The following is a 26,226-nucleotide window of genomic DNA, read 5'->3' on the forward strand; positions in this document are numbered from 1 at the left end:
CTTTCACTCAAGTGTATGTTTCTGAGACCCATCTATGTTGCTGTGCACACCTACAGTTCACTCATTTTTATTGATAAACCGTGTTCCAGGGCTTCCCTGGTGACACAGTGGTTAAGAATCTGCCTGCCAATGCAAGGGACACGGGTTCAAGCCCTGGTCAGGGAAGATCCCACATGCCGCAGAGCAAGCCCGTGCACCCCAACTACTGAGCCTGTGCTCTAGAGCCCGCAAGCCACAACTACTGAAGCCCATGTGCCACAACTACTGAAGCCCACGTGCCTAGAGCCTGTGCTCCGCAACAAGAGAGGCCACTGCAATGAGAAGCCCACACACCACAACGAAGAGTAGCCCGCGCTCGCTGCAACTAGAGAAAGCCCACGTGCAGCAACGAAGACCCAACACAGCCAAAAATAAAAAAAAGAATAAGTCAGCCTTATTGTATTATCCAGCAATTCCAGTACTAGGTGTATACCCAAGAGAATTAAAAACATATGTCCAGGGGAGGGAAGGGATGAATTGGGAGACTGGGATTGACAAATACACGCTACTATATATAAAATAGGTAACTAATAAGGACCTACGGTATAGCACAGGGAACTCTTCTCAGTACTCTGTAATGACCTATATGGGAAAAGAATCGCAAAAAGAGTGTATAAGGACTTCCCTGGTGGTCCAGTGGTTATGACTCCGTGCTTCCACTGCAGAGGGCGCAGGTTCGATCCCTGGTTAGGGAACTAAGATACCGCATTCTGCAAGGCGTGGCCAAAAAATAGAAATAAAATAAAATAAAAAAGAGTGGCTATATGTATAACTGATACACTTTGCTGTACAACAGAAACTAACACAACATTGTAAATCAACTGTACTCTAATAAAAATTAAAAAAAAAAACATATGTCCACTCAAAAACTTGTACACAAATGTTCATAGCAATGTTTTCATAATACCCAGAAGGTGGAAACAACCCAAATGTCCATCAGCCGATGAATGGATAAGCTAAATGTGGTATATTAATACAATGAAATATTATTTGGCCATAAAAGGATATATGCTACAATGTGGGGGAAGTTTGAAATGCTAAGTGAAAGTAGCCAGTTACAAAGGACTACTTATTATATAATTCCACTTATATGAAATGTCCAGAATAGGCATATCTATAGAGACAAAGTAGATTGGAGGTTGCCAGGAGCTAGGAGGACAGAGGTATGCGGGTGACTGCTAATTGATTTGGGGTTTCTTTTTGGGGTGATGAAAATAGATAGTGATGGTTGCACAACTCCGTGAATATACTAAAAACCACTGAGTTATACAGTCTTGAAGTACAGAGTTATACTTTTAAAGGGTAGATTTAATGACAAGTGAATTATATCTTAATAAAAAAGAGAGAGTGGGAACCTATAAAATCCTCCACAACTTTAGCTTTAAACCTAGAGAGTCAAAATAAAAGATTTTAACTTATGCATCAGTTTGATTACAATAGTAAATTACTCGAAACAATAGAAATGTCCACCAATAGAGGTTAGGTTAAAAAATATGATATATCATGCCACTAGAATGCAATGTAACTACTTAAATAATGTGGGAGAAATATATTTAATGCCATAAAAACATTTTTGTGATATATGACATGAAGAACACAGATTGCAGAATAGTATGTATATTGTCATCTCATTTTGTAAGGAAAAATTGTGCATGAATCTGTCTGGCAGTATAAATATCACAATGTTAAAAATGGGGCCAAAAAAAAAAATCAAGTGTGTCTCCTGAATGGTGGAACCTCTCCAGTCCCCTTCCCTTACTCTGCTCATAGATCTTAAGTGGCCCTCACATCCCCTCAAAGGAGAGACACGGAAGCAAAAAGCAGACGAAAAACATACATCAGAAGGGGATTACTTATAAGTCAGAAAGAGAAAGACAGATACCATATGGTATAACTTATATGTGGAATCTAAAATGACACAAATGAACCTATCTACGATATAGAAACAGACTCACAGACATAGGAAACAGACTTGTGCTTGCCAAGGGGGAGGAGGGATGGGGAAGGGATGGACTTGGGAGTTTGGGGTTAGTACAATAGATGCAAACTATTATATATAGAATGGATAAAAAACAAGGTCTTACTGTATCACACAGGGAACTATATTCAATATCCTGGGATAAACCATAATGGGAAAGAATATCAAAAAGAATGTATATATGTGTATAACTGAGTCACTTTGCTGTACAGTGGAAATTAACACAACATTGTAAATCAGCTATACTTCAATTAAAAATAAATACATTTTAAAAAAGGAAAAAAGGGAGATTACTTCAGGAAACAGAGTCCAACGAATAAGTCTCCATGACCTCAAAGAATGGGAGATGAAATGGTTTCTGTTTGACAAGAGAGCTCAAGGAAAGATGCAAGAGTGCAAGGAAGAGATTCTAAGGAGACAGAAGGAGATGCAAAGCAGGCTGGCCTAGTTTTGAAAGAAAGGAAGAAGAAGAAAAAAAAAAAAAACCCAGCAACATCACAGGGATAACTATATATTAGGAGCAATATAAACTGGAATAAATAGAACTGAAAATGGTTTTCTGAATGAATACAATTGAGAACACAAATGAAAACAAAATGAAACAGAGAAAAGCCTTGTAAAAATATTTAGAGGAAAGATTATTAAAATGGAAGACATGTACAAAGAAGTCAAATATAGATACAAAGGTTAAAATTAAAAAGACGCACATTCCTAAGGTAGAAAACACAATAAATAGAATAGAATAGGTATTCACAGATGTTATAGAAGAAAAATTTTCTGAAATAAAGATTTGAATCTACAGATTAAAAGGACAGACCATATCCTAGGAAAAAACTGAGTCAGATGGATCATAACAAGGATTGCTCGTTTTTCCTCCAGTATTCATTCTCCCTTCTTCCATAATTGTAGAATGGTCATCGAGAATTAAGACTATATTTCCCAGTATTCCTTGCAGTTAGATCAGGTCATATGACCAAGTTCTGTCCAATGGGATGTGAGCAAAAGATTAATATTTGCACTTCTGGGTATATCCTTAAAGGAAATGATATTCCCTTATCTCTTTTTCCCTTTCTGTTGGCTAGAATATTCATCTTGGTGTATGTGGGCAAGGAAAGGACAACACTCTAGGAATGGTAGAGCACCAAAACAGAAAGAGCCTGAATTCCTGGCAGTTTCATTAAAGCATTGCTGCTGTATCAGTTTATATCATCAAATGAGAAACAAGTACAGTCTGTCTTAAAGCCACTGTTATTTTGGGTTTCTGTCTGAATTTATATCCTAAATAATACACTGATTAAGGTATATATTGATGAAGTTGCTGAATTTCAGAGATAAAGTATCTTAAGAGTGTCCAAGTAGAAGAAGCAAGTCATGTACAAAGAGTAAGATCAGTATCCTTAGGCTTCCCCTAAAGCAACACTCAAAGTCAGAAGACAAAGGAGCAATGTCTCGAAAGACGTGAGAGGAAGAATGACACAAGAATTTTTACCCAATTTGCCCTTTAAGTATAAAGACACAGGCCCTTTGAAGCATGCAAGAATCCATGAGACGGATATGAAAAAAAGACTACTTGATGACAAAATGAAGGGTTGACTCCAAAAATAGAAATGGAAAAGTCATGGTAAAAGAACAATAAGAAGGACCAGATCCACTTAAATACAGAACCGATCAGACAGCTTTGGGAATTGTGGTAAAAGGATGGGATGTAAATATCATTAATCTTTCCTATGTGAAAATGATACAACCAAAAAAATTAAAAGGAGGAGGCAAGGGGAGAGGAAATGGGAGAAAATACGTGTGTTGATTTCCTCGTGTGGTCTTGGCTGGAAGTCAATCAATATTGTCTAAAATTGAAATGTTGTTTTTAAAAATGACTCAAAAATCTTAATGTTGTCCTTTTTTAAGAAAAAGGACTATTTTTAGGAAGCTGTATATCTTGGTGTCAAGAAATATTTTCTGAAGTTCAAGAATTCCTTCAAGTTTTTTCTCCTGATAAACATTAGACTTTGTTTAAAAGAAAAATGTGATCCCATTTTTTGTGATGCTATCGTGGGTATTTCCATTCTCCGTATAACTATTTCTGTTTCTCACCTACACACAAAAGAACAAACACACACTTGCTCTCATTCTCATTCTTATCCGTATGTTTGTATACGGAAACATCTGGAAGGATGGTCCCTAACTGTCAGTAGCAAATTGTCTCTGAGTGATGGAATTGGGATCAAATTTTTTTTGGTTTTACTCTTCTTCTTGCAAGTTTTGCATGCTTCGAATTTTTATAATACAGTAAAAGTTCAATAATCAAGCATAGATCAGACTTAGAAAATGTCAGTTATTAGATCTTCCGGATTATGAGGTTTTCTGGGTGTCAGTCTGTTGCTATTCCAAGGTATCATTTCACAAATATATTTGTAATGTACTTCATTAATCTGTTCTTTGCCTTAAGCATATCATGATTTAAGTAACCCATATACTAAAATAGTACATTCTAGTTCAATTATAAATATAATTGGCTATTAATGGCTGAATGGAATTCAACCGGATGAATTTGCTTGGCAAATTCTCTATGGGAAGACAAGAAGTTCATTTCTAATTTTTTGCTAATATAAACAGTTTGCTTACATCCTAAGTTATTTCTTTGAGTTAGATTTCTAGAAGAATCAGTGGGTCAAGGGAATGTATATTCCCAAGGTGTTTTATATTTATTGCCAAGTTGCCGTCCAGAAAGGCCTAGCTAGTTACACATTCCCACCTACAGTTCCGAAAGAAAGTTTTCCCTCTCCACACCCTCACTATCACAGAAAGTTATTCCAGGCCAGATGAACTTTGAACTTTCCTCTCAGGTGCCTGGAGGAAACGTCCGCACTAACTAAAGATGTAGATTATTATATATGCCCCTAGAGACTGGCTGCCGGGCGTGGGGGTGGGGGTGGGGTTGGGCATTGGATCTTCTAAAGAACCCTCAGTACAGCCCAGCGTCCAGGTGACTACCCTGTAATGGACAGGTCTAACCCTGATTCCCATGTTTGTTTGCCATTCATCAATGATTTTCTCTAGACTCTGCTTCTTAAAGTTGCCTCCTCATGATGCATGTTTGTTCCTAACCCCACACTGTATTTAAATTGCTCAGTTAATTTGTACCCCTCCCTGCAAGACATGAGTTCCATGAGGGCAGGAAGTCTTGCCCACCTGTGAATTCCCAGCACAGAGAAGAGTACCAGGCATGTGGTAGCACCTTGTTTTTTAAAGAAGGTAGAAGAGACTGAGAATCAGAAGCTCCTGAGGGGTTAACTAGACACCTGAGACTCCTCTGGTTGTCTCTGCTTTTTCCTCATTCTCCACATCCAACCTGCGATAAGTCAACTTTGGTCTCTCTAAACCATTCCCTCCTTCCCATCCCCATGTGCTCTCCTGACTAGTTCAGGCCCTTAATGCAGATCACTTGAACAATTAGCTTGCCCCTTAGTCGGTCACTTTGCTTCCCATGTCCCCCACACACACCACTTTTGGTTCATTATTTCTCTCATTCCATTGTTCTTTTTTGAACATAGGATCTGATCCCGTGATATCCCTGCTTATAAACCTCCAGGGCTTCCTATTCCCTCCAGAATGACCAACCTTCATTCTATGGAGTTTGGGGGATCTGTTTTCACCTTATTTTGGCCTAATCTTCTATCAGGACTCTGACAACCCTATTTTAAAGACATACAAGAAGAATCCAAATTACCCCCCAGAGAATCCATCTGTTTTAATGTTTCTCTTTGTGCATCCTCCCTCCTGCACACGAAATGCTTTCTCTTTGCTCTGTATTTCTATTCTGTTTAAGGGCCAGCTCAACTGTTACCTTCTCTATGTATCTTCCCTGTCTCTCTAGACAGAGCTCATTGCTACCTCATTTCTCTTCCCACGTTTCTTTGTTTACATCTTTAGAAAATGTTCTTTTCTAATGGTATAATAATCCAGTTGATTATTAGGGTCTTCCCCAAATCTGTGAGTTCCTTAAGGACAAGGACTGCATCGTCTTCATCTTTAGTTCTTTGGGCCAGAAGCACCTTCCACATAATGAGTGTTTGTAGCAGAAATTGCAAGGTGCCTACCTCAGCATTCCTTCACGATCCAGCTGAAACACTCCCATATTCCTTTGTAGCTGGGTGTGTTCACGTCATTAAGTTCAGCACATTAAAATGTAAGTGGAAGTATTAGATGACGTTTCCTGGAAGTCTCCTTAAAATAGAAAGGAAATACCCTTCTTTTCATCTTTACTTCTACCTGGAATGTGGTAGCTGTAGCTTGAACGGCCGTATTGAACAATAAGGGATCTTGGGCCCTTGATGACCAGAAAGGCGCCAGACTAACCCTGGTTTCCCAACTTCAGACTTCCTTTACCCTCAAAAAAAAAAAAAAAATACTGTTATTAGCTTTTTTTCTGTTACATGCAGCCAAATATAATCCAGAATGATCAGTAGTGAATAAATATTTTTCGAATATGGAGTAACTCCAAAATTATGTGATTTCTATTTTGTCCCAACAAACTTGGAACAAAATTTAGCACTTCATTCCATCAATTTATCATCACAGGTCCTTTGTATTTCTGATGTATCTGTGCGGAGGAAGGTGATCTCCGCGTCTTACTCTTCTGCCATCTTGAAGCTCCTCCCATCATCACCGGTCCTTTGAAACAGTCATTTCTCTGACCTTTTTACTTGAGTTTTGGTCTGTAGTTTTTAATTGTCTTTGCCTATATTTTATTAATTTTGTAAATTTGATTCCAATTTGTCTAAGATGTAGGTGAGATAAAACTTATAAATAAATCAACTTGCAATTTGAAGTGTGGACAATTCAAGCTGAAAGTCCAAGATGGGGGAGCAGGGGAATTCCCTGGCAGTCCAGAGGTTAGGACTCCTCGCTTTCACTGCCGTGGCCTGGGTTCAATCCCTGGTCGGGGAACTAAGATCCCGCTAGGCATGTGGAACCACCAAAACAAAACAAACAAACAAAAAACAAGATCAGGGAGCAGTAGAATCACACCTAAATACAAGAAACTCCAAGTTCCTTTCTCCCCCAGCCCCTCCCCCAGGAATTTCCTGGCAGGTTCCCTCCATTCATTGTTTCCCAACATCTTTCACTGTGATACAATATAGACTAGGGCACTCACCCCCAAAGGAAATTTAGTTTTGGTAAATGGGTGTGACAGATACTGGTAGGAAGGCTGAGCAGGGGAGAGAGGACGTGAAGGAAGTTGACTGTTTGTTTGTTTTTAATATTTATTCATTTATTTAGGTTGCTCCGAGTCCTAGTTGTGGCACGCAGGATCTTTGTTGTGGCACACGAGACCTTTTAGTTGCGGCATGCGGGCTTCTTGGTTGTGGCATGCATGCAGGATCTGGTTCCCTGACCAGGGATCGAGCCTGGGCCCCTTGCATTGGGAGCTCAGAGTCTTACCCACTGGACCACCAGGGAAGTCCCTAAAGTTGACTGTTAAAAAGTGTACAAATCCAAGAAGAGGAGCTTGTTATAGGAATGGGGAGCTTGAGACCCAATGATGGGAAGTGACTAGCCAGAGGTCACATGGCTAACAGTTTAGCTATGATTTTTTCAGTTTCAAGCAATAGAAGAGAACTCTGACGACCTTAAGCAAAAGCAGAGAATTCAATAGAATCGATTGGTGTTGCTCTTGGAACCCATGAAAGAGTTCTAGGCACTGTGTATTGACTTCTCACTACGGAGGGTGAGAACTGACTGCCACCCTTCCCCCCTTCACCCTACCCTCTCAATCATCCCAACAGAATAGGTTCCCTTTACTGCACAATTCTATTATCCCCAGAGTTACTAAATGCCTTGTTTTTCATTTGCTTGGTTTTCAGTGTAGTTATTGCTAATTCAATCCCAAACTCCCGACTCCTACCAGCGTGGTATAAATCTCCCAGTGTGTCCATATGTAATGCGTGTTCCATCAGTTTCATCCTCTTGAAGAAATTTCTCCTAGTGCCTTTGACTTGATCCAGTCTGTATGGGCTGGCTGCTCTTTCAGCCTGCTGTATAGGATGGTCTTGGGGCCTCACTCGGCCATCATCCTGGGGATGTCTTGATTGCACACATATTTAAGAGTGGGGCACAGAGAAGCTAACTGGAAGCCTCATGTGCGTAATAGCGGGGACAGGTCAACTGGTGACTTCACTGTAGAGTGATCTGGTGAGGCCGATTCATTGGGAAACCTCTCACAGTACCCATAGGTCTTTCTTGGCTTGCTCAGATTTCCCAGAAAAGTTTCTCCCAGTCTCTTGCCCAGAGGGAATAAGTCTGACTGCCAGCTCTCGTTGCAAAATTGGGGAGAGGGGCTTCCCTGGCGGTCCAGTGGTTAAGACTCTGCGCTTCCACTGCAGGGGACGTGGGTTCTATCCTGGTCAGGGAACTAAGATCCCACATGCTGCATGGCCAGGCCAAAAGAAAAAAGAAAAATGGTGGAAGAGAGATGGTCTCCTCATTTAGTATGTAGAATGTCCCTCCTTAAACCTCCTGTCTCCCATGTGACACCTATGTCCTCAACAGTGACTGAGGTCTCCCAGTCCAGAAAACCTGTTTTACCCTTTCCTAGTGGAAGTCTTAGTATCTTCTGCTGGGGTAGGAGGAGGGACGGGAACTCACTAAGGACTGTTGGGGGGTGGGGTGGGGGGGTTGGTGGTCTGATTGCTTCTTCAATAGACATTTAATCAGTCCTCCCGTTTTTAAGACCACTTTTAAGACCACCTTACTTTGAGTGAGTGGTACCTGGCGCCTCCAATCTCAGGCTTTTTGGGGATTGTCTCTTGGCTTTTCCCACAGCCAGTTTGGGACTCAGCTTTCTCAGGTCTTCTGATTCAGTTATCATTCAACCATCTGCTCTCCAGCTTCCAAAATTCTGTTGCTATGTCTCCTTTCATGTTCCCTGTGTCCTTGTTCCTTCATACCATTTTACAAATTCCTCCACTGCCGTTTTAGTGGATTTCAGGAGGGAAATATTAATTGATTTCTGCCGACTTTTGGTTGTTTTAAATTTATGTAAAGAAATACATTTGATTCTCTCAAACCTTATCTCAGAAACCCTGGGGAACTAAGCATCAGTCAGGTGCCCCTTCTAGACCAACTAATTTTGCCAAGGAGAGCAGAGCACCACGATTGGCCTGGGAGTAGACCCTTGTCCCAACCAGGACCAATAATGTGGCAGGAGGCAGTCATGTTTTAGTAACATGGCAACTCCCACAGTTATGGAGATGGGCAAGGAGAGTCCCTAAGAAAGGGGCTCGAGACACATAGTTCTTTAGGCTCTACTTACAGATAGAAAATAACAGGTTGAAATCTGGGGATCTTTCTATTTCCCCCATCTTGTTGGTCAGTCATGAAGGCAGAAGTCAGAGGGAGAGGACAGGAGAGAAAAAGCCCCTCACATCTCCTGAGGTAGGAGCTGAGTGTCCACAGGAAACTTGTGATTCTCTGCTGCTGCTGGATTCGATGAGGGAGAAGTTAGTTTATGCACACAAGCTGCAGCAGGCAGAGGGACACTGGGGAGGTCTCTGAGAGGGCCCTGAAAAGGAAGGCCAAGGGAGAAACACTGACTTGAGTAAGAAGGCCAAGATGCATTATTTGTCCCCCACCCCTTGTGCCCGAACTTGGTTCTCTCTTACACACTAGCTGTGCAACACCAGTCCCTGCAAAGTGGTCATCAAGACTTTCCGGAAGTCTTTCCGGGTGGCTCACAAAGACTTGGGAATCCACGGGCTCCTCTCTGGCATGAGGACTGTCCTGCGTCCCCCACCAGGTATCTTCTGGGACCACTAGGCTCTGGGAGATGCTGGCGCTTTGTGATGCTAACACAGCAGAATGTTCTATTGCAGGATGAGGAAAAACCTAGTTCATCCCTACTGTGTGATGTTCACTGGAGGGCCCTAAAGCTACTTATGGCCACACAAATTTGAAAAATAAAAAGTTTTTTCTATTTTTGTATTTCTAGTCTGAGACACACTGTGCCCCTCTCCTCCCTTGACCAGAGTTTTTTTTTAGTGGGCCAAGATGGTCATGAGTTAGTAACTTAGTGGTATTTTGGGATGAGAGTTTTCCCAGAAGTCTGCTCAATCACTCAGGCAAATGAGCTGCCAGAGACACTCATGCATATCCCAGTCCCAGTTTATGCTCCAAATTATGTTATCCCGGTCTCAACATGTTCAATGTGTTTTTGGTGTGTGTTGATTAACGTTAGGGAAAACCAACTAAGGGGGAAACCAGCTCCGCATCTCTGACTCCTCTGTGATTAAAAGTGGACGAGGCTCACTACATGTGTGTTTAAGGACAGTCCTTTAAAAACTAGGGCTAGGGGGCTTCCCTGGTGGTGCAGTGGTTAAGAATCCGACAGCCAATGCAGGGGACACGGGGTCAAGCCCTGGTCTGGGAAGATCCCACATGCCGAGGAGCAACTAAGCCCGTGCACCACAACTACTGAGCCTGCACTCTAGAACCCTTGAGCCGCAGCTACCGGAGCCCATGCTCCACAATAAGAGAAGCCACCGCAATGAGAAGCCCACACACCGCAAAGAAGAGTAGCCCCCGCTCGCCGCAACTAGAGAAAGCCCGTGGGCAGCAATGAAAACCCAACACAGCCAAAAATAAATTAAAAAAAAAAAACTAGGACTAGGACTGCTTTTAGTTGCAGTAACAGAATACCCAACTAGTGGGGCTTAACCCAGGGGTGAGCAAACTATGGTCTGCAGGCCAAATCTAGACTTCACCTATTTTTGTAGAGTGCAAGAGCTAAGAATGGTTTTTAAATTTTTAAATTATTGAGCAAAAGTCAAAAGAAGAGTAAGACTTTGTGACATGTTAAGATTTTATGAAATCCAAATTTCAGTGTCCCTAATAAAGTCTTATTGGAACACATCCATGCTCATTCCTTTACATGTTGTCTATCACCGTGTTCATGCTATAACAGTCAAGTTGAGTTGTTGTGAGAGACAATGTATGGGCTGCAAAGCTTAAAATACTTATTATCTGGCCCTCAAAGAGGATGCTTATTCCTGGCTTAACCAGAAAAAATATCTGTTATTTATACAAGAAATCTGAACATGGACATTTCCAAGATTTACTTCAGTAGTTCCACAAAGTCCAGGTGCTGAGTTGGTATCTCTAAAATTGTCATGGTCTTCTCCTCATAGTCACAACGGGGCTCCATTAGCTCCAAGCATCACATAAGATATCATATCCAAAGGCAGGAAACAAGGGAACAAAGGGGAGGCAGAGAAGGGCCTCATTAGCATGCTTCTTAAATTTATCAGAGAATTTTTCCCAAATTCCCCTAAAAAGGCTTCCTCTCAATCTCATTGGCCAGCACTAAGTCATTAGGTCACATGAACTCCCAGCTGCAATGAAAGTGGGTAAGGCCACTGTATAGCTATGAGTGACTCCCATGTACTCGAGCTATGGCTATGGCCAGGTGGTGGAGTAGTGGCAGTGGTGTGACAGCCAGTTGTGCATATCTCTTTCCTACTCTGCATTTTGAAGTTGGTTGAAATTGACCATGGTGGGAGTATTTATACCACAGAAATTGGCAAACACTGTAAATCAAGCAGTTTTATCAGCACATCACTGACTAGGGATGTTTTTTATTTTGCTTATGCTTTTCTAAGTTTTCTACAATGAACATGAAGTTTATAATCAGGAAAAAAAAGTTTGCTTTTAAAACAAAAGAGCCTTACCTTATATGATATTAAAATAATTAACTGAAAATGGATGAAAGACCTAAATGTAAAAGCTGAAACTATAAGACTCTTAGAAGAAAACATAGGGTAAAAGCTTCATGGTGTTGGATTTGATAACGATTGCTTAGATGTAACAGCAAATACACAGACAACAAAAGTAAAGTATATATAAATTAGACTACACCAACATTTAAAATTTCTGTTTATTAAAGACACAGTCAACAGAATGAAAAAGCAACCCATGGAATGGGAGAAAATATTTGCAAATCAGATATCTGATAAAGGGTTGATATCCAGTATATAAAGAACTACAGAGAAGCAAGAAGAACGATAATCTTGCAGTCTGTGGAACAAAAACCACATTCACAGAAAGACAGACAAGATGAAAAGGCAGAGGGCTATGTACCACATGAAGGAACAAGATAAAACCCCAGAAAAACAACTAAATGAAGTGGAGATAGGCAACCTTCCAGAAAAAGAATTCAGAATAATGATAGTGAAGATGGTCCAGGACCTCGGAAAAAGAATGGAGGCAAAGATTGAGAAGATGCAAGAAATGTTTAACAAAGACCTAGAAAAATTAAAGAACAAACAAACAGATATGAACAATACAATAACTGAAATGAAAACTACACTAGAAGGAATCAATAGCAGAATAACTGAGGCAGAATAACGGATAAATGACCTGGAAGGAATTCACTGCTGTGGAACAGAAAAAGAGAAAAGAATGAAAAGAATGAAGACAGGGCTTCCCTGGTGGCGCAGTGGTTGAGAGTTCGCCTGCCGATTCAGGGTACATGGGTTCGTGCCCCGGTCTGGGAGGATCCCACATGCTGCGGAGTGGTTGGACCCACGAGCCATGGCCGCTGGACCTGCGCATCCGGAGCCTGTGCTCTGCAGCGGGAGAGGCCACAGCAGTGAGAGGCCTGTGTACTGCAAAAAAAAAAGAATGAAGACAGCCTAAGAGACATCTGGGACAACATTAAACGCAACAACATTTGCATTATAGGGGTCCCAGAAGGAGAAGAGAGAGAGAAAGGACCTGAGAAAATATTTGAAGAGATTATAGTTGAAAACTTCCCTAACATGGGAAGAAAATAGCCATCCAAGTCCAGGAAGCACAGAGAGTCGCATACAGGATAAACCCAAGGAGAAACACGCCAAGACATGTTGTAATCAAATTGGCAAAAATTAAAGACAAAGAAAAATTATGAAAAGCAGCAAGGGAAAAACAACAAAGAGCATACAAGGGAACTCCCATAAGGTTAACAGCTGATTTCTCAGCAGAAACTCTACAAGCCAGAATGGAATGGCATGATATACTGAAAGTGATGAAAGGGAAGAATCTGCAACCAAGATTACTCTACCCAGCAAGGATCTCATTCAGATTTGATGGAGAAATCAAAAGCTTTACAGACAGGCAAAAGCTAAGAGAATTCAGCACCACCAAACCAGCTCTACAACAAATGCTAAAGGGACTTCTCTAAGTGGGAAACACAAGAGAAGAAAAGGACCTACGAAAACAAACCCCAAACAATTAAGAAAATGATCATAGGAACATACATGCCGATAATTACCCTAAACGTGAATGGATTAAATGCTCCAACCAAAAGACACAGGCTTGCTGAATGGATACAAAAACAAGACCCATATATATGCTGTCTACAAGAGACCCACTTCAGACCTAGGGACACATTCAGACTGAAAGTGAGGGAATGGCAAAAGATATTCCATGCAAATGGAAATCAAAAGAAAGGTGGAGTTGCAATACTCATAGCAGATAAAATAGACTTTAAAACAAAGACTATTACAAGAGACAAAGAAGGACACTAATAATGATCAAGGAATCAATCCAAGAAGATACAACTGTAAATATTTATGCACCCAACATAGGAGCACCTCAATATATAAGGCAAATGCTAACAGCCATAAAAGGGGAAATGACAGTAACACAAACATAGTAGGGGACTTTAATACCCCACTTTCACCAATGGATAGATCATCCAAAATGAAAATAAATAAGAAAACACAAACTTTAAATGATACATAAAACAAGATGGACTTAATTGATATTTATAGGACATTCCATCCAAAAACAAAAGAATACACTTCCTTCTCAAGTGCTCATGGAACACTCTCCAGGACAGATCATATCTTGGATCACAAATCAAGCCTTGGTAACTTCAAGAAAATTAAAATCGTATCAAGTATCTTTTCCGACCACAATGCTATGAGACTAGATATCAATTACAGGAAAAAAATCTGTAAAAAATACAAACACATGGAGGCTAAACAATGCACTACTTAATAACCAAGAGATCACTGAGGAAATCAAAGAGGAAATTTAAAAATACCTAGATGTAAATGACAATGAACACACGATGACCCAAAACCTATGAGATGCAGCAAAAGCAGTTGTAAGAGGGAGGTTTACAGCAATACAATCCTACCTTAAGAAACAAGAAACATCTCAAATAAACAACCTAACCTTACACCTAAAGCAATCAGAGAAAGAAGAACAAAATAACCCCAAAGTTAGCAGAAGGAAAGAAATCATAAAGATCAGATCAGAAATAAATCAAAAAAAATAAAGGAAACGATAGCAAAGATGAATAAAACTAAAAGCTGTTTCTATGAGAAGATAAACAAAATTGATAAACCATTAGCCAGACTCATCAAGAAAAAGAGGGAGAGGACACAAATCGATAAAATTAGAAATGAAAAAGAAGTTACAACAGACACTGCAGAAATACAAAGCATCCTAAGAGACTACTACAACCAACTCTATGCCAATAAAATGGACAGCCTGGAAGAAATGGACAAATTCTTACAAAGGTATAACCTTCCAAGTCTGAACCAGGAAGAAATAGAAAATATGAACAGACCAATCACAGGTAATGAAATTGAAACTGTGATTAAAAATCTTCCAACAAGGGCTTCCCTGGTGGCGCAGTGGTTGAGAGTCCGCCTGCCAATGCAGGGGACACGGGTTCGTGCCCCAGTCTGGGAAGATCCCATGTGCCGCGGAGCGGCTGGGCCCGTGAGCCATGGCTGCTGAGCCTGTGCATCCGGAGCCTGTGCTCCGCAACGGGAGAGGCCACAACAGTGAGAGGCCTGCGTACTGCAAAAAAAAAAAAAAAAAAAAACAACTTCCAACAAACAAAAGTCCAGGACCAGATGTCTTCACGGGTGAATTCTATCAAACATTTAGATAAGAGCTAACACCTATCCTTCTCAAACTCTTCCAAAAAATTGTGGAGGAAGGAACACTTCCAAACTCATTCTATGAGGCCACCATAACCCTGATACCAAAGCCAAAGACACTACAAAAAAGAAAATTACAGACCAATACCACTGTTGAATATAGATGCAAAAATCCTCAACAAAATACCAGCAAACAGAGTCCAACAACACATTAAAAGGATCATACACCATGATCAGGTGGGATTTATCCCAGGGATGCAAGGATTCTTCAATATACACAAATCAATCCATGTGATACACCATATTAACAAATTGAAGAAGAAAAACCATATGATCATCTCAATAGATGCAGAAAAAGCTTTTGACAAAATTCAACACCGATTTATGATAAAAACTCTCCGGAAAGTGGGCATAGAGGGAACCTACCTCAACATAATGAAGGTTTGTCATATATGACAAACCCACAGCAAACATCATTCTCAATGGTGAAAAACTGAAAGCATTTCCTCTAAGATCAGGAACAAGACAAGGATGTCCACTCTCGCCACTATTATTCAACATAGTTTTGGAAGTCCTAGCCACGGCAATCAGAGAAGAAAAAGAAATAAAAGGAATACAAATTGGAAAAGAAGAAGTAAAACTGTCATTGTTTGCAGATGACATGATACTAGACATAGAGAATCCTAAAGATGCTACCAGAAAACTACTAGAGCTAATCAATGAATCTGGTAAAGTTGCAGGATACAAAATTAATGTACAGAAATCTCTTGCATTCCTGTACACTAATGATGAGAAATCTGAAAGAGAAATTAAGGAAACACTCCCATTTACCATTGCAACAAAAAGAATAAAATACCTGGGAATAAACCTACCTAGGGAGACAAAAAGACCTGTATGCAGAAAACTATAAGACACTGATGAAAGAAATTATAGATAATACCAACAGATGGGGAGATATACCATGTTCTAGGATTGGAAGAATCGCTATTGTGAAAATGACTATGCTACCCAAAGCAATGTACAGATTCAGTGCAATCTCTATCAAATTACCAATGGCATTTTTTATGGAACTAGAACAAAAAAATCTTAAAATTTGTATGGAGACACAAAAGACCCCAAATAGCCAAAGCAGTCTTGAGGGAGAAAAACAGAGCTGGGGGAATCAGGCTCCCTGACTTCAGGCTATACTATAAAGCTACAGTAATCAAGACAATATGGTACTGGCACAAACACAGAAACATAAATCAATGGAACAAGATAGAAAGCCCAGAAATAAGCCCACGCACATATGGTCAAGTAATCTATGACAAAGGAGGCAAGGATATACAATGGAGAAAAGACAGTCTCTTCAATAAGTGGTGCTGGGAAAACTGGACAGCTACATGTAAAAGAATGAAATTAGAACACTCCCTAACACCACACACAAAAATAAACTGAAAATGGATTAGAGACCTAAATGTAAGACTGGACACTATAAAACTCTTAGAGGAAAACATAGGAAGAACACTCTCTGACATAAATCACAGCAAGATCTTTTTTGATCCACCTCCTAGAGTAATGGAAATAAAAACAAAAATAAACAAATGGGGCCTAATGAAACTTCAAAGCTTTTGCACAGCAAAGGAAACCATAAACAAGACGAAAAGACAACCCTCAGAATGGGAGAAAACATTTGCAAATGAATCAATGGACAAAGGATTAATCTCCAAAATATATAAACAGCTCATGCAGCTCAATATTAAAAAAACAAACAACCCAATCCAAAAATGGGCAGAAGACCCAAATAGATATTTCTCCAAAGAAGACATACAGATGGCCAAGAAGCACGTGAAAAGCTGCTCAACATCACTAACTATTAGAGAAATGCAAATCAAAACTACAATGAGATATCACCTCACACCAGTTAGAAAGGGCATCATCAGAAAATCTACACACAACAAATGCTGGAGAGGGTGTGGAGAAAAGGGAACCCTCTTTCACTGTTGGTGGGAATGTAAATTGATACAACCACTATGGAGAACAGTATGGAGGTTCCTTAAAAAACTAAAAATAGAATTACCATATGATCCAGCAATCCCACTACTGGGCATATACCCAGAGAAAACCATAATTCAAAAAGACACATGCACCCCAATGTTCATTGCAGCACTATTTACAATAGCCGGGTCATGGAAGTAACCTAAGTGCCCATCGACAGACGAATGGATAAAGAAGTTGTGGTACATATGTACAATGGAATAGTAGTCATAAAAAGGAACAAAATTGGGTCGTTTGTAGCGACGTGGATGGATCTGGAGACTGTCATACAGAGTGAAGTAAGTCAGAAATAGAAAAACAAATACCGTTTATTAACGCATATATGTGGAACCTAGAAAAAGGGTACAGATGAACCAGTTTGCAGGGCTGAAAATGAGACACAGATGTAGAGAACAAACGTATGGACACCAAGCGGGGAAAGCAGCGGGGGGTGGGGTGGTGGTGTGATGAATTGGGCGATTGGGATTGACATGTATACTCTGATGTGTATAAAATTGATGACTAATAAGAACCTGCTGTATAAAAAAATAAATAAAATTCAATTCAAAAATTTAAAAAAAAAACCGACAATTTGAGAAAAAAGTAGAACCAACAACTCCATTAAAAAATGGACCTAGGGGGCTTCCCTGGTGGCGCAGTGGTTGAGAGTCCGCCTGCCGATGCAGCGGACGCGGGTTCGTGCCCCGGTCCGGGAAGATCCCACATGCCGCGGAGCGGCTGGGCCCGTGAGCCATGGCCGCTGAGCCTGCGCGTCCGGAGCCTGTGCTCCGCAACGGGAGAGGCCACAACAGTGAGAGGCCCGCATACCTCAAAAAAAAAAAAATAAAAATAAATAAAAATTTAAAAATGGACCTAGGACTTGAATAAACCATTTCTTCAAAGGCGATATACAAATGACCAATAAACACATGAAAAGATGCTCAATATCACTGGGGATGTGATTAGGGAAATGCAGACCAAAACCACAGTGAGATACCACTTCATAGCCATTAGGATGGCTACTATTAAAACAAAACAAAACAGGAATTCCCTGGTGGTCCAGTGGTTAGGGCTCCGCACTTTCACTGCCAAGATCCCACGTTTGATCTCTGGTCAGGGAACTAAGATCCCACATGCCTCGCAGTATGGCCAAAAATAAATAAATAAATAAATATTAAAATGAAATAAAACAAAACAAAGTAAGTGTCGTTGAGGGTGTGGAGAAATTGGAATCCCTGTACGCTGTTGATGGGAATATAAAATAGTGCATCCACTATAAAAAGCAGTATGTGGTTCCTCAAATTATTTAAAATAGAATTAGCATATGATACAGCAATTCCACTTCTGGGTATATATCCAAAAGAATTGAAAGCAGAGTCTTGAAAAGATATCTGTGCATCCATGTTCATAGCAGCATTGTTCACAAGAGTCAAAAGATGGAAGCAACCCAAGTGTCCGCTGATGGATAAACAAAATATGATGTGTTCATGCCTGCAATGGAATATTACTCAACCTTACAATGGAGGGAAATTCTGACACATGCTACAACATGGATGAATCCTGAAGACATTATGCTAAGTGATATAAGCCCGTTACACAAATGTATGATTCCATGTATATGAGGTTCCTGGAGTAGTCAAATTCATAGAGACAGAGAAGAATGGTGGTTGCCAGGGACTGGGGGGAGGGGAGAAAGGGGAGCTGTTGTTCAATGGGTACTGAATTTCAGTTTTGCAAGATGAAAAGAGTTCTGGAAATTAGTTGCATAACAATGTGAATGCACTTAACACTACGGAAGTGTACACTTTAAAAACGGCTAAGATGGTAAATTTTATGTTACATGTATTTCACCACAATTAAAAATAAATTTTTTTTTCTGGAGACAGTGTCTAGAGGCATTTAGAAGGGTCTGGCATTTGACATATAGGCTATCCTACAAAACTATTACTCCTGGTAATAGAATTGTTTACCTTTATACCAAAAAGGTTAGGAAAGCACCAAATCTGCCAGTGACATGTGCCCAGGCTGACTTCGAGAAGTTCATGCTCTGAGACCTAAACTTCTTTTGAGGTTGCCTAAAATGAAAAAGTGTGTCAGCAGGGCTTACAGTGGTTTCAAGTCTGACAGTTTCAAGCGTGCTTTCCTTACCGAGGAGCAGAAAATTGGGGAAGTGTTGAAGGACAGAGCACAAGCACAGTTAGTAAGCTAAATTTTAAAAAGTAAAGCTCTTTTGAATATTTTTTTTTTAATTTAAGGGTAATTTAAGGTTGAAGTGGGAGGTGGAGTTAAAGGAAAAATATTCTGAGTCCGGGTGAATCCGGACTCTAAGACAGATTGACTTGAGAAGCAGCTGAAGACATCAGCTGGTAACTCAGGCTGGACAGTAAAGCCCCTGCAGGCCAGGAGCTGGATTTCTGGCTCTTCGGGTTAGAAACAGCAGCAAAGACAGTCCTGCCTGCTTCGAATTAGGGAGATCCTTTATCACACAATAAAGCGTGCCAGGTTAGAAAGACCAAATTATGGTATATTTTAAATGTTCACCTGTAACTAGTACTTTAACATAAGAGATACAATAAAATATAATTGTGTGATTCACAGAATTTTAATGAAATATGACTCCATTGTGCAGCAAGTCCAGTCAGTAAGCCACACATTTAAATCTGATAAATGTCTTTTTTTTCATTTCTCTCAGGGCCTCTCTGTGACTGTATATATAATCCTATTTGGAAATAACATCAAGAGTCTAAATTTGAGACCCATTATGAAAGTGAGGCCCAGACTAGCTGCCCTCCTGGCCGGGCGCCCTACACCCCACCCCATGATAGGCCAGCAGGGAAGCCACTGGGGATCTGAGGATCTGGCTAGAGTGATTCCTTCTCCTGGAAATTATTATTTGGCCATGCCACGAGGCTTGTGGGATCTCAGTTCCCTGACCAGGGAGCGAATCCATGCCCGCTATACTGGGAGCATGGAATCCTAACCACTGGACCGCCAGGGAATTCCCTCCTGAGAATTATTTTTGCTTCATGGGTGGACAGAGATGTTTCCAGATGTCTAATCCTCAGTCTTCTGCTCTTTTCTCTCTACACAGATTCAGCTATTCCATCCATGTGGTTGCCTCCAAAGCCCCCCGCCCCGCCTGACCTTTCTGGTGACTCTAGACCCACACATCCACCTGCTTGAAGGAAAGTTCCACGTTGCTGTCAGACCAATGCTGGCCCCAGAGTTCAACGCTCCAAACTGACCTCATCGTTCTTCCAGGCTTGAAACCTAGGATCTATTTTCCACTCCTGCCTCTCCCTTGGCACAGTTAATCCCCACAGCGGAGTCACCCGCTGCTGCTAGTGGCTTTCACACTCGTCACATTGTAAATAGCTGTGAGACGCAGTGGGTATGTGACCTGTCACACAGACCAGGCAGAATGGGTCCCCACCTGGAAGAGGCTGGCGTCGGTATAGAAGTCCATTACAAACATCAAAAGTGGTGTGTGGGGCTTCCCTGGTGGCGCAGTGGTTGAGAGTCTGCCTGCCGATGCAGGGGACACAGGTTCGTGGCCCGGTCCGGGAGGATCCCACGTGCTGCGGAGCGGCTGGGCCCGTGAGCCATGGCCGCTGGGCCTGCGCGTCTGGAGCCTGTGCTCCGCAATGGGAGAGGCCGCAACAGTGAGAGGCCCGCGTACCACCAAAAAAAAAAAATGGTGTGTGGTGCTTCCCTGGTGGCGCAGTGGTTAAGAACCTGCCTGCCAATGCAGGGGACATGGTTTCGATCCCTGGTCCGGGAAGATCCCACATGCCGCGGAGCAACTAAGCCCATGCACCACTACTGAGCCTGCGCTCTAGAGCCCACGAGCCACAACTGCTGGAGCCCGTGCGCCTAGAACCCGTGCTCTGCACCAAGAGAAGCCACCGCAATGAGAAGTCCATGCACCGCAACGAAGAGTAGCCCCCGCTCGCCACAACTAGAGAAAGCCTGTGCGCAGCAACGAAGACCCAACGCAGCCAAAAAATAATAATAAATAAATAAAAGTGGTGTGTGACGGGGCGGGGGACAAGGGGTTGAGGGCAGGGGAGATGGGAGGAGGCAGAGATATGGTCAAGGTCTATGTCAGATCACCAAGGTAAGAGGGGTCAACAAGCAGGGCGAGCATAAGAATTGACGTCATGAGCCAGAAGCAGACCTGAGCTGAGTTGACGGGGCTCATAGGACAGAGCATGGGAGCTCTCACTGGTTTATAGGGATGGAGTTTGCTTTGGGGGGTCAGAGGTGGGTTCCCCTTGGAGAGGCCCAGGCCTGCATTTTCTCAGCTGTGTTGTGGCCCTGGGCTCGTGGAACCATGTACACCTATCAATTCCCTCCTTTCCATCCTCCTGACCACACCCCAGCCCAGAGGGATTCCTTACTTGCCTGAAAGTTGGGAACGATCTGTTCTCTCTGCCTGGCATCAGACCATTATGCATTGCAGCCTCTGGAGAAGGAGCAACCAACACCCACTGCACACCCGCTGAGGCCTTTTGTGTATTTTATCACATTCATCCCGGCAGCAAGACATGATGGTGACATCTGACATTTGTTCCCTACCTCTGGTTTGTGTTTTATTTTCACAAACACGAACTCATTTGACCCTGTGGCAACCCAGTGAAGTGGTCAGAGCCCTATTTGGTGGATGAGAAAACTGGAGCCAGAGGGATTAAACTGACCACCCAAAGGCACCCAGGTCCTTGTTACTCAAAGTATAGTCCATCAGTATCACCTGGGGGCTTGTTAGAAACACAGGATCTTGGGCCCACCCAGGCCACAAAACCAGAATCAGCATTTTAACAGGAGCCACCCCCTGCCCGACCCGCCAGGGATTCGCTGGCCTGAGCAGTTGCTGGAGGAGAAACCAGCCTTACACGGCTAAGTCCACTCCAGTCCACAATGTTTGACACAAATACCCGAAGGTTACATGCAACTCTCTGGGTCAAGCTTGGCCACCGGCTGGGAGTGAAATTGACCAAGTCAGGGATTGGATGGTGGGAGAAGAGGGGAAGAGGGAAGTCAAGCTGAGGGGCGTTTGTGGAGGTTCTGCTGGGTGCCTGTGGCTATGGTTCCAGGCACACATGGCAAGGAGGCCCCGGAGCTGAGTGCAGCTGGGGAGCGAGACACAGGAGCCCATCAGAGAAGATTGCAACCCAGCACACAGGGGTGAGCTAAGTGGTGCGGCCGCACGGTTAGTGCTGGAGAAAGTGCCGGTCCGTCGGGAGTGGAGGGTCTTCCTGAGCAGAGGCAGAAGGAAGGCAGGAGGAGGCAAGTAGGCCTGGAGTGTGGTGGGCCCTTCAGACCAGGTGAGGGAGTGCAAGTTCGGCCTGGTGGGCAGTGTCTTTGGAGGGTCTTGGCCTGAGAGTGTCTTACTCACTTCTGTACCTTTTGTTACCCTCGCCAGTCTCCCCTTCTCAGGGAAACTTCTGTGTTTACCATCCCTCTTAGGACCTTGCAGCTGGTAGAACTGCTCCCTGCCAATTCTCAGCATCCGAATTTACATCCACCAGGTCCCCTTCCCTCTTTCTGAGTCTCGAGAAGACCACCACTTGTTACCCAGTCACTCAGCCACTCACCTTGGGAGTGATCCCTGACTCCTCCCTTTCTTATGACGTCCACATTCAGTTCGATTGCCTCTGCTCTGAATTATCTCTGATAAGAACCCTTTATCCAAGAAGATGTGACACATATATACAATGGAATATTACGCAGCCATAAAAAGAAACGAAATTGAGTTATTTGTAGTGAGGTGGATGGACCTAGAGTCTGTCATACAGAGTGAAGTAAGTCAGAAAGAGAAAAACAAATACCGTATGCTAACACATATATATGGAATCTAAAAAAAAAAAAAGGTTCTGATGAACCTAGGGGCAGGACAGGAATAAAGACGCAGACATAGGGAAAGGACTTGAGGACACGGGGAGGGGGAAGGGTAAGATGGGATAAGTGAGAGAGTGGCATGGACCTATATACACTACCAAATGTAAAATAGATAGCTAGTGGGAAACAGCTGCACAGCACAGGAAATCAACTCGGTGCTTTGTGTCCACCTCGAGGGGTGGGATAGGGAGGGTGGGAGGGAGACGCAAGAGGGAGGGGATATAGGGATACATGTATACATATAGCTGATTCACTTTGTTATATAGCAGCAACTAACACACCATTGTAAAGCAATTATACTCCAATAAAGATGTTTAAAAAAAAAAAAGAACCCTTTATCCGTAAAGGGTTTCCTTACCTCCAGTATCCCCACTCCACACACAGGAGTCTTGGAGGTTTCCTTTGATGAGCCCAAATTCTGCAGCCTCAGCTATTGTTCATAGCTCTCCACACCTTCCTCCCACCTGACTCTACCTCTCACTTTCCCCAGGGTTCCTGTTGAGACAGCCACCGGCCTGGGGAGACCTCCTGTCTTTGTGTCTTCTATCCAAAGCCTGCCTCTCTTTCTATGCCTATTACATGGTCACTTCTTTTATGTTGGGCTTAGAACCAGGGATTTGTGGTGAGTGGCCCCAATGTTCATGATGATTTCTGTTATGCACAAATGTCCTAGAAAAGACTGGAATAAAGTAGCAACATAGCAACCACATGGTCTCTGGATTCTGGACAATTGGTACCTTTTTTTTTCTACTTTAAAAAAATATTTTCTAGGCTGGGCATGTATTATGCTATAATGATACAAAGAACATAAACTTTATTACGTTTTCGAAAGAATGGATTGAAGCTAGGGAAAGGCTGAAGGGCAGGATACGGTTCAGGAAGGTGGTGGTTGGACGAATCCGGGTGATTGGCTTTGGTAGAAAGTGCAGTAGTTACATTTGTGGTTAATTCAGACTTGGACTCCGGACCCAGCCTTGCCCCAACCCCTACTCTGTGACCTTGGGCAAATTATTTAACCCTCTGAGTCTCTACATTTGCTAGTTGACCTTGGGCAACTAATTTACCCTCTCTAAGCCTGACTCATTCAACAACTTTAATAACTGTGGAACTCTTGTGCCAGGCACTGTTCTAGATGCTGGAGTCGCAGTACACAGTTCAAATTCTCCTCCTTCATGGAGTTTTATATTCTAGAGGAGAGAGGCGGGTAATAAACAACCAAGAAATACGTAATATTTTATTTTTATATGTGTACACACACACACACACACACGCACACGCGATATGCCAGGTGGTGATAAGTGCTATAAAAAAAAAAAATACAGGGGCTTCCCTGGTGGCACAGTGGTTGAGAATCTGCCTGCTAATGCAGGGGACACGGGTTCGAGCCCTGGTCTGGGAAGATCCCACATGCCGCGGAGCAGCTAGGCCCGTGTACCACAACTACTGAGCCTGCGCGTCTGGAGCCTGTGCTCCGCAACAAGAGAGGCCGCGACAGTGAGAGGCCCGCGCATCGTGATGAAGAGTGGCCCCCGCTTGCCACAACTAGAGAAAGCCCTCGCACAGAAATGAAGACCCAACACAGCAAAAATAAATTAATTAATTTTAAAAAATATACAAAAAGGAGGGATCTAAAATGTGGACTGTGGGAGAGTTGGCCATCTTAATTCAGGTGGTCTGGGAGGGCTCACTGAGGAGGTGACATCTGAGCGGAGACCAGAAGGAAATGAGAGAGCCAGCTCCGTGAGTGCTGCGGCGAGAGAATTCCAGGCCAAAAGGACAGCAGTGCACAGGCCTCAGGGCAGGAGCAGGCTGGGGTGTCTGAGGAGCAGCAAGAAGGCCAGCGTGGCGCCAGCAGAGAGGGGGAGGGGCAGGAGGCAAAAGCAGGGAGGTGGCAGTGAGCCAGATGACATGGAGCCTGGTAGGCCGTGGTCAAGACATCAGTGGGTAGGAATGTGGCAGCAGGGGCAAGTGGATGTATTGTGGAGGTACAGCCAGGGGGATTTACTGATATATTGACTGTGGAGTGTGAGTAAAAGAAACACATCAAGGGGGCTTCCCTGGTGGCGCAGTGGTTAAGAATCTGCCTGCCAACGCAGGGGACACTGGTTCAAGCCCTGGTCTGGGAAGATCCCACATGCCGCGGAGCAGCTAAGCCCGTGAGCCACAACTACTGAGCCTGCGCATCTGGAGCCTGTGCTCCGCAACAGGAGAGGCCGCGACAGTGAGAGGCCCGCGCACCGTAATCAAGAGGGGCCCCCACTCGCCGCAACTGGAGAAAGCCCTCGCACACAGACGAAGACCCAACACAGCCAAAAAATAAATAAATAAATTTATTTTTTTAAAAAAAGAAACACATCAAGTCTTAAACTGGTTTTGGTCTGAGCACAAGAAGAATGAAGGTGCCACGTAGCCGTTTTCTGAGCTAGAGAAGGCTGCGGCAGGAGCAGGTTCGGTGGGGAATAGAAGTTTGTTTTTGGAGATTATATTGGCCACGTCTGTCATGGTCATGGCTATGACATCCAGGTCAAGGTCTTGAGTAGGCCGTTGGGTGTTCAAGCCTAGAGTTCAAGGGACAGGCCAGGGCTAAAGATATAAATTTAGGAGCTGTCAGCATAGAGGGATGAACCTTAAATCTCTGGATGAGGTCATCTGGGTGTGAATAAGGACAGAGATGGGTAGAAGAACTGAGTACTGGGCCCTCCAATGTTTAGATGTCAGGAAGATGAACAGGAACCAGAAAAATATACAGAGAAGGAGGGGCCAGTGATACAGATGGGAAACCATGAAAGAGTGAAGGCCCAGAGGCCAAGTGAGAGCATGTTCACTAGCTGTGAACCCTTGTGATGTAGTTGCTCATATATATATATATATTTTTTGCAGTGCGCGGGCCTCTCACTGTTGTGGCCTCTCCCGTTGCGGAGCACAGGCTCCGGACGCGCAGGCTCAGCGGCCATGGCTCACGGGCCCAGCCGCTCCGCGGCATGTGGGATCTTCCCGGACCGGGGCACGAACCCGTGTCCCCTGCATCGGCAGGTGGACTCTCAACCACTGCGCCACCAGGGAAGCCCCTGTTGCTCATACTATTGACAAAGGCCTACTGTATACGTGGGCGATTCTACTAGCACCTTGTAAACAGTTTCTCAGAGGAGTGGTGTCATGGCTAGATGAAAGAAAGGCCACCATTTTTAATGGTCAGTGGTTGAACACACCAATTCCATTCCATTTAATTCAGCAGTCATCCCTTACTCCCAGCCAGGTTCCCCCAGACCTCCCACAGCCATTGTGATGGAAATCCAGAGAGAGGGAGGCACTGGAGGGTGGTGGACTTGGCGGGAGGCCATGGTTGGAATTCCAGGAAGGCAGCTG

At 43.1% G+C, this 26,226-nt stretch overlaps 1 long non-coding RNA gene across 1 annotated transcript in view; it reads left to right on the forward strand.

Annotated features, from left to right (window-relative positions):
- LOC109551032 (uncharacterized) overlaps positions 1–23,567 on the forward strand; it is a 69,050-nt gene extending 45,483 nt beyond the window's left edge. The window contains exon 3 of the long non-coding RNA XR_012325630.1: positions 20,054–23,567. This is a non-coding gene — a long non-coding RNA (uncharacterized lncRNA). The remainder of the gene's footprint in view (positions 1–20,053) is intronic.
- Positions 23,568–26,226: the final 2,659 nt, after the last annotated feature.

The sequence above is a fragment of the Tursiops truncatus genome, chromosome 14 (genome assembly GCF_011762595.2).
Source record: "Tursiops truncatus isolate mTurTru1 chromosome 14, mTurTru1.mat.Y, whole genome shotgun sequence".
Lineage (NCBI taxonomy): Eukaryota > Metazoa > Chordata > Mammalia > Artiodactyla > Delphinidae > Tursiops > Tursiops truncatus.